This window comes from Myxocyprinus asiaticus, chromosome 11 (assembly GCF_019703515.2).
Source record: "Myxocyprinus asiaticus isolate MX2 ecotype Aquarium Trade chromosome 11, UBuf_Myxa_2, whole genome shotgun sequence".
Classification (NCBI taxonomy): Eukaryota; Metazoa; Chordata; class Actinopteri; order Cypriniformes; family Catostomidae; genus Myxocyprinus; species Myxocyprinus asiaticus.
The window spans coordinates 43,980,461-43,988,672 of NC_059354.1; the positions used below are offsets into that span (position 1 = coordinate 43,980,461).

At 35.5% G+C, this 8,212-nt stretch overlaps 1 protein-coding gene across 5 annotated transcripts in view; it reads left to right on the forward strand.

The window, feature by feature from the left end:
• The window catches only part of LOC127447905 (protein ITPRID2-like), an 85,337-nt gene extending 82,827 nt beyond the window's left edge, over window positions 1-2,510 (forward strand). For 4 of the 5 annotated variants that reach the window (XM_051710082.1, XM_051710085.1, XM_051710086.1 and 1 more), the window contains one exon: window positions 1,014-2,510. The gene's annotated coding sequence lies outside the window, so the exon portion shown is untranslated. The remainder of the gene's footprint in view (window positions 1-1,013) is intronic. The other variant, XM_051710083.1, reaches the window with a different exon arrangement.
• The last annotated feature ends 5,702 nt before the right edge of the window (window positions 2,511-8,212 follow it).

The following is an 8,212-nucleotide window of genomic DNA, read 5'->3' on the forward strand; positions in this document are numbered from 1 at the left end:
TCCCAGATGTGTACAACTTACTTTCTTCTGCAGAACACAAGTAAAGATTTTTAGAAGAATGTCTGAGCTCAGTAGGTCCATACAATGCAAGTGAATGGTGACCAGAACTCAGAAGGTCCAAAATGCACATAAAGGTATCATAAAAGTAATCAATATGACTCCAGTGGTTAATCTATATCTTCTGAAGTGATACGATAGGTTTGGGTGAGAAAGAGATCAGTATTTGGGTCATTTTTATTGTAAATCTACATTTTCATTTTCACTTCTACATTATGGTGTGGAAGTGACTTTCACGTTCACATTTAGCCACCTACTGGTTGGGGCTAAAATAGTACTTAAATATTGATCTGTTTCTCACCCACACTTATCATATCACTTCTGAAGACATGAATTTTACCACTGGAGTCTTATGGATTACATTTATGCCGCCTTTGTGTCCTTTTTGGACCTTATGAGTTCTGGTCACCATTCCCTTGCATTGTGAGGACCAACAGAGTGGAGATATTCTTTAAAAAACCTTAATTTGTGTTCAGCAGAAGAAAGAAAGTCATATACATCTGGTATGGCATGAGGGTGAGTAAATGATGAGAGAATTTACATTTTGGGGTGAACTTTACCATTATTTATGCATGCTGATCCTTATATTAATTGAGAGACAGTATAAATAAAAATATTTGAAAACAGCTCCTATCTATTTGAATGGGTAAAGACCAAATCACCAATGGTTGGTCAAGATTACAAGCAAAGAAAATTTCAAATAAATTAAATCTGACAGCAATCGTATCATAAATTTTGCTTTTTTTTGCTCAGATCACGCTAAAAAATAACTTTTTCAGGCTTGCCAGCGAATGTGCATGCATGTTCTTGATGAAGAGTGGCAGGAGATGTTTCTGTCCAGCTGTTTTTGAACGCAAAAAAATACCAATGTGATTATGTAATGTAAACACAGCAATGCAGCTCACTATGTTTTGAAATGGTCCACTCAATCAATATCGTTATTTTGTTTCCTTCAGCAGGTGAATCCTGTGAAAAAGTTACACTGAACACTGGTTAAAACCTTGCACTGAAAACGGCCCAGCACCTCTCTCTGGTTCTGTCTGTGAAGCCTTCTGGTCTCTACTGTCTGCTTCTGCATTACGGTCCTGTTTCTACATTCACAGTGGTTGAAATCTTCCATTGTCTGAACCCATAAAAGGCACATGGCTTATTGTGGTATTCATGTGGTGTCTATTACAGAAATGTAATGAATCTTTTCGGTTGTATTTAAGTACAAGATGCAGATCTTGTAGAATTTTTGCAAGTGTTGATGGCAGTCTTGAAAAGACTTGTGGGTGTGTAACGGTTTCACTGTGTGTGGGTGTGTGTTTGTCTGCCTTGGACAAAATGTCTACTGTAATCAGACTTGTTTTCTAATGCAACCTCTGTGAGGAACTAACTGTGCAATACATTACACTTTTTTCAACTTGAACTGACCAATCACAACTACTGTTCTACGTTCATAATGCACACAGCTGTCTTCATTGTATAGTTTATGTTGATAGTCTTAAACATTCTATATGGATAGAAAAGACACTTAAGGGGTAGTTCACCCAAAAATGACAAAATGAGTCTGACTTTCTTTTTCTGTGGAACACAAAAGGAGATTTTGAGCAGATTTTAGCCTCAGTCACCATACACTTTCACTGCATCTTCTCTCTATACAGTGAAAGGTGACAGAGACTAACATTCTCCCTAAAATCTCCTTTTGTTTTACACAGAAAAAAAAGAAAGTCATGTGGGTCTGGAATAACATGAGTGTGGGTAAATGATGACATAATTTCCAGTTTTGGGTGAACTATCCTTTTAAGCTTTGAAAGCACATGCATAAATGTATTTTTCTGTAAAAAGATAAGCACTAAATTCTCTATAATCGCTAGCACGTTCTAAAAAGGTTTCGTTTTAATTCTTACAGACAGCAGCTGTCAAATCTGCTGTTTTTAGATGAGCATTTAAAGAGCAGAGAATACAAAGTGTTTGACTTTTCCAGTGTGAATGAAAGAACACCGTAATTGTGGTAACACTTCACAGTAAGGTTCCATTCATTAACATTATTTAATAAATTAGGTTTTATGAACAATATATTTTTTTACAGTATTTATTAATCTTTTTAATGTTAGTTAATAAAAATGCAATTGTTAATTGTTAGTTCATGTTAGTTCATAGTGCATTAATGTCAGCAAGTACAAATTTAGATTTTGATGTATTTGCATATGTTGAAATTAACATTAACTAAGATTAATAAATGCTGTAAAATTATTGTTCGTTGTTAGTTCATGTTAACTAATGTTAACAAATGGAACCCTATTGTAAAGTGTTACTGGAATGGTTTACTGATGTACTTTTATCTAAGCTGTAATGAATTGTAATACTAATTGATTTATGTGACTAAGGGCATATGTTCCCTTTTCGCCTGGGATGCATGAGGGATAATCTTTAATGCAAATCATTAATAAAGATTTATTTATTTTGTACACACGCTTTGCCGTGTCATGATTTTGTTTGGGTTTTTGGACATGGTGGAGGATTGTTTAAATTATGTCTTCCAATATGGATGCTGTACAAAAAATATGAATACAACTTAAGCTGTACCAACAGCATATCACAAGCTGTCGAGTAGGCTGATGCAAAAGATATTTTTGCCTTTGTAAAAAAGAAAGAAAGCAGAAATCGTGTTTACACTAATACACTTAAAAGGTATATGGGGTAAGTCATTATATTGGGAATAAATGGTAAAGTACATACTTTCAAAAGTGTAGTCACAAGACTTAAACATTAAATGCATTAACATGAGACTGATGTGTTAGAATCGCAAAATGCTTTAACTTGATCTCCGTATTTCTTGCACTTAAAACAAATATGGTACAAAATTGGGTCTGAAACCATGGCTGGATCTAAGGGGTACTGGGGGCATTGCCCCCCTTGATTTGCTTTGAAAACGGGTAAGTGTAGACGTGGCCTTAGCTGTACAAAACTCTACAAACAAACAGCTTTTAGATAATTGCTTTTGCATCATTTCAGCTTCAACATTTTCACAGAAACACTTTCAGTCATGGTCTTGCTTTTAACGTGCTATTAACGTTTTTAATGCGAGCAACAATATTAATGGCAGGGTTCTTTTCTCCCTCCTACTGCTTTGTTTAGTCAAGTGTGATGATGAAAAATACCTGTGGGTCAGAAAAATTATTTTGATACATAAACTCAATCTGGCCTACTGTTACCATGGAAACATGGCTCTAAGATAGAAGGCACATGTTTGTGGGAGGGTTTGATATTGTGGGCATCCTTGGATTCAGTGGGTGGCCATTAACATAAAAACAGCTTCATTAGAGCTGGAGGATATTGATACACAATAGAAATGAGTTTTATACGATCAGTTAACTTGACAATTGTGTGGGATTTCCAGTTGAATTGACTAGTATCTGTTACAGGCTCAGTTTTGCCCAAAAATTAATTTATAAAATGCATAGTTCTGCTTCTGAGTGCTGAATGGTTAATACAGCATTTCAGCCATGGTAAAATCCACAATTTAGTAACAGTTACGAACTTTTCACCATGTTGTATTGCAGCGTTCTCTCTGCTGGAAAAAATAGATCAAACCAGACTAAGCTTGTTTGTGGGTTTTAGCTGGTTTAAACTGGCCTCCCAGATTGGCCAGCTGAGAAGTGCACAGAATCTCCTGAAAAAGCTGGTCTCCGAAAGCTGTCATGTCTAACAGAGGATAAAAAAAATAAAAAAAAGCTGTTTGCCAATCCCTGGCCCTTTCAATCACACTTTTCTGTCTCTTAACTCAGGTAGACACCTCTCGACACAAGAACTTGGTTGTGCAGCTGTGTGTGTGTTTCTAAACACAAATAGACTCCTGGTTAGTCTGGTGACATTACTATTTTTCATCAAAGTTCATTTCACAATGATTTTGGCAACTTGCACGACACAAACCTCTACATTTGAGACTTGTGCTTGACATGAAAATATATCTGTTAAAGTTTACGCAATAGTCCGTCAGACATACTCAGACGTGTGAAATAAACAGTGCCTGTTTTTGTGGCTCCTCCATCCTGGAGACACTCATTGGGTAATTTCTGTACTGATATTAGCCCCTCCACCATGATGAGGGTCATAAGGTGATGCCATAACCTGTAAATAGGCAACAGTTATGGCAGAACTAAACATGGGTCAGGTTGGGTGTGTGATGCTGTATGTTCCAGAGGTGAACAGGGTGACCTAGTGTAATATGAGCTTATCTCCTCAGGGTTCTTACTCTTTTTCCAGACTACCCTTAGATAAGACTACCACTGATGCCAACTCCTTAAAGTAAAATATACTGCTTGTTTAATCTAGTAGGCTAAATACAGGAAAGAAAAAATCAGTTATACCGATGTGTGATTCGCGACTGAATTATTCTTTTGAGTCTGGTTTTTTCAGTGAATCAGTTGAACTGGTTTACTCAACCAGTTTCAGATGTCCAAGTGGTTCATGAGATAACTCACTACTCATCTAACTGAACCAAAAATGTCTCTTTTGGACATGTCCGATTCGTAATGAGCCAAGAATGCTGTAACGGAGTGTATCAAGGGTTCACTAGTTACTTTAACCCTCCTATTGTCTTGAACAGGTAAAGAATATGTTATAAATACCACATAGTTTTTGGTACTGGAACCGAACGTTGTGATGTTGTCAAGACCATCAAAACAAACAAAATAATAATTAAAAAAATATATATATATATTTTTTTAAGAGAAATAACAATTTAAAACAAATGGTTCTTTCCATTGACCTTAACGGGTCAATTTTGACCCGTATGGGAAGAACCAGTTGTGACCTTTCACCTTTGGACTTTCTGAATGTTAAACAGCTTTAAATAGTTTTTAGTACATCTATGAATCAAATTTGACCTAAAAACGGTTTCAAATTTTCAAAAATTTAGCCCCTAGCCCCATACTGTTCTCTAGCCTGTTCCACCTGCTCCACTGGGTACAGCATCCTTCCCAAAAATTGCATTGTTTTGCTGTCAAATGGGATTTGTGCAAACATGCACATGTCCACAAACACAAAAAGAGAGTATTTTTCTTACAGTTTTGAACAGGTAATATGTTAGCAAATAAGTTTAGTAAGGTAATCTATATTATAGGTACAGTTGGGCTAAAGGCGCCCCAATGGTAGAAAACCTACTGAATGTGATTTTCTCCTAAAACATTAGATGACTGAAAGAACCATTACGGCACAATTCTGAACCCCTGTAACACTGCAAAAACATTGTTTGACATTAGTGGGAAAGAATGGATTTGTTGCAATGGACATGCAAAGTGGGCCCATTTTTAGAGATTTTTGTGAAATAGGGATGTACTTAAATTGTAACTAAATATGCATTAATATATTACAAGCAGAATAAATCAGAAATTGTTGTAATATATAGTAGTTAAGATATTAGAAAATGCCATAAGTGATTGAAATAAATGTAAATTGAGCCATCCTTGGCCAATGTTTTTAAACGTTTTTTTTTAATTGTTATTATTAATTTCTTAAAACAATTATGTCACTCCATTAATATTCAGAATATAGCATTTTAACACTTTCATTATACACTTTGGGACCACAATAAAAAAAAAATTGTTAAGGGGGGGCTTTAGTGCCGTTGCTCACTAATCAAGAATTTATACATTTTGAATGGTTTTCAATACGGGTCAAAAATAACCTGAAGTACAAAAAGAGGGTGCAGATTCTTAGACAATAGGAGGGTGAATAGCAAACATTTAACAAATAAAACATTGCCTACAGTGTATAATAGATGCAAATTAATTGTAGAATTTTTGGTAAATGCAACTTGCTTCTAACGGACTTTGTTTATGAGCTGAATCATGGCTGCAACAAACTGAACTAGGACACTAAAAATGTTCAATAATAAAACTAATATAAAACTTCATTGTGTTAAACAGTAATGTGTGCCTATATACAGTAGCTTTGGATGTTTTAGAGCATGTAATACGCCATTCTTGAATGTCAGTGACCACGTGATGACGTGAAGAACCACTGAATTGTTTTTTGAACTACTTCATTGAAAGGAATTGTTTGAAAGTACCGATTCTCAGACATGAGTTGGACTTCTCATCACTACCACAATGTGGACTCTACACTGTGGAGAAGCATTATAAACAAAACACTGCACCTGTTTTGACAAAGGGATACTGCTGTCATTAATATTATTCTGTCAAAATTGCTAAAACAAAAAAAGTTTAAATGCTCCATGATACCATCTATTTTTCGTTCTCAGCCGCACGATGCACTAATGTATTTAAATGTCTTTGTCCCTTCCAAAACTTGTAGTGTATTTGGCCTTTCTATAAAAAAAATAAAATATAATGTTTAATCAACCAGATGTTTGTGTATGATCATTTATTTTGATCACTAGTTATTCTTTTTCAGAAATGTCTGCATGTTCCCCCTTCAGGTTGTGTTTTAGACAGGCCACAGACTAATTACCTATTTCAAACAGGCAGGTGGCTCAGTAGCAGTTATCTCATTGGCAGATGTCCAGTGGCCTAAACAAACAGCGCAGGTGGCGTCTGTCCTGAGCGGAAAGGATCAATACACAGTCACACTTTGAACCATTGTAGGTCTACCTAATATTGCATTAGTACTTTTTAAGCACCACTTGCTTTTTGTGAAAAATCAGGCAAAGGAATAATAAAAAGTAATGGTAAAAAAACAAAAACAATTCTAGTTATCTTCAGCTTTTAACTTGTGCAATTACTCAAGTCAAGTGCGCTATTAAATATATATATATATATATATATATATACAGTATGCACTGGCAGCCAAAGAAACTGGTACTTTTATTCACAAGTGGCATTCAACTGATCTCAATTTATAGTCCGGACATTAATAACATGAAAAATTACTATTATAATTTGAAAGAAATTATCAGAACTTCTTAAACTACTTCAGAGTTCTCATCAAAAAATCCTCCATGTGCAGCAATGACAGCTTTGCAGATCCTTGGTATTCTAGCTGTCAGTTTGTCCAGATACTCAGGTGACATTTCACCCCACACTTCTTGTAGCACTTGCCATAAATGTGGCTGTCTTGTCGGGCACTTCTCACGCACCTTACAGTCTAGCTGATCCCACAAAAGCTCAATGGGGTTGAGATCCATAACACTCTTTTCCAATTATCTGTTGTCCAATGTCTGTGTTTCTTTGCCCACTCTAACCTTTTCTTTTTGTTTTTCTGTTTCAAAATGGGCTTTTTCTTTGCAATTCTTCCCATAAGGCCTGCACCCCAGAGTCTTCTCTTTACTGTTGTACATGAAACTGGTGTTGAGCGGGTAGAATTCAATGAAGCTGTCAGCTGAGGACATGTGAGGCATCTATTTCTCAAACTAGAGACTCTGATGTACTTATCCTCTTGTTTAGTTGAACATCTGGCCTTCCACATCTCTTTCTGTCCTTGTTAGAGCCAGTTGTCCTTTGTCTTTGAAGACTGTAGTGTAGACATTTGTATGAAATCTTCAGTTTTCTTTCCAATTTCAAGCATTATATAGCCTTCATTCCTCAAAACAATGATTGACTGACGAGTTTCTAGAGAAAGCTGTTTATTTTTTGCCATTTTTGACATGCCAGTCTATTGCATACTGTGGCAACTCAGAAACAAACACAAAGACAATGTTAAGCTTCATTTAACGAACCAAATAGCTTTTAGCTGTGTTTGATATAATGACAAGTTATTTTCTAGTACCAAATTAGCAATTTGGCATGATTTATGCTGGAAATGGGGCCTGATTTGATCAGAAATGACTTTTTTTCAAAGTACTATTTTTTGACTATACTTTGTAATCAGTTGAATGCCATTTTGGTGAATTAAAGTAACAATTTCCTTCCGAAACAGTTAAATCTGTACATTATTCCAAACTTTTGGCCACCTGTGTATATATGTATATATATATATTGGCTAGAAATTGCTCTTTGTGAGCACTCTCTATAAACTGATCTCTAATCTCTGTAAAATGCAGTCTTTATAAAATCTTCATCCAGTAACCATAATGTTTGGAAAAGGAAAAGTTTTACATGCTTAACATGAGATTATCAAACAGCTGTGACTTAAGCACCCCATTTTGTCTTAAATCTCTCAATTTTCTAATATTTCCGCTCCGCCTGAAAATGAAACGGCTGCTTTAACG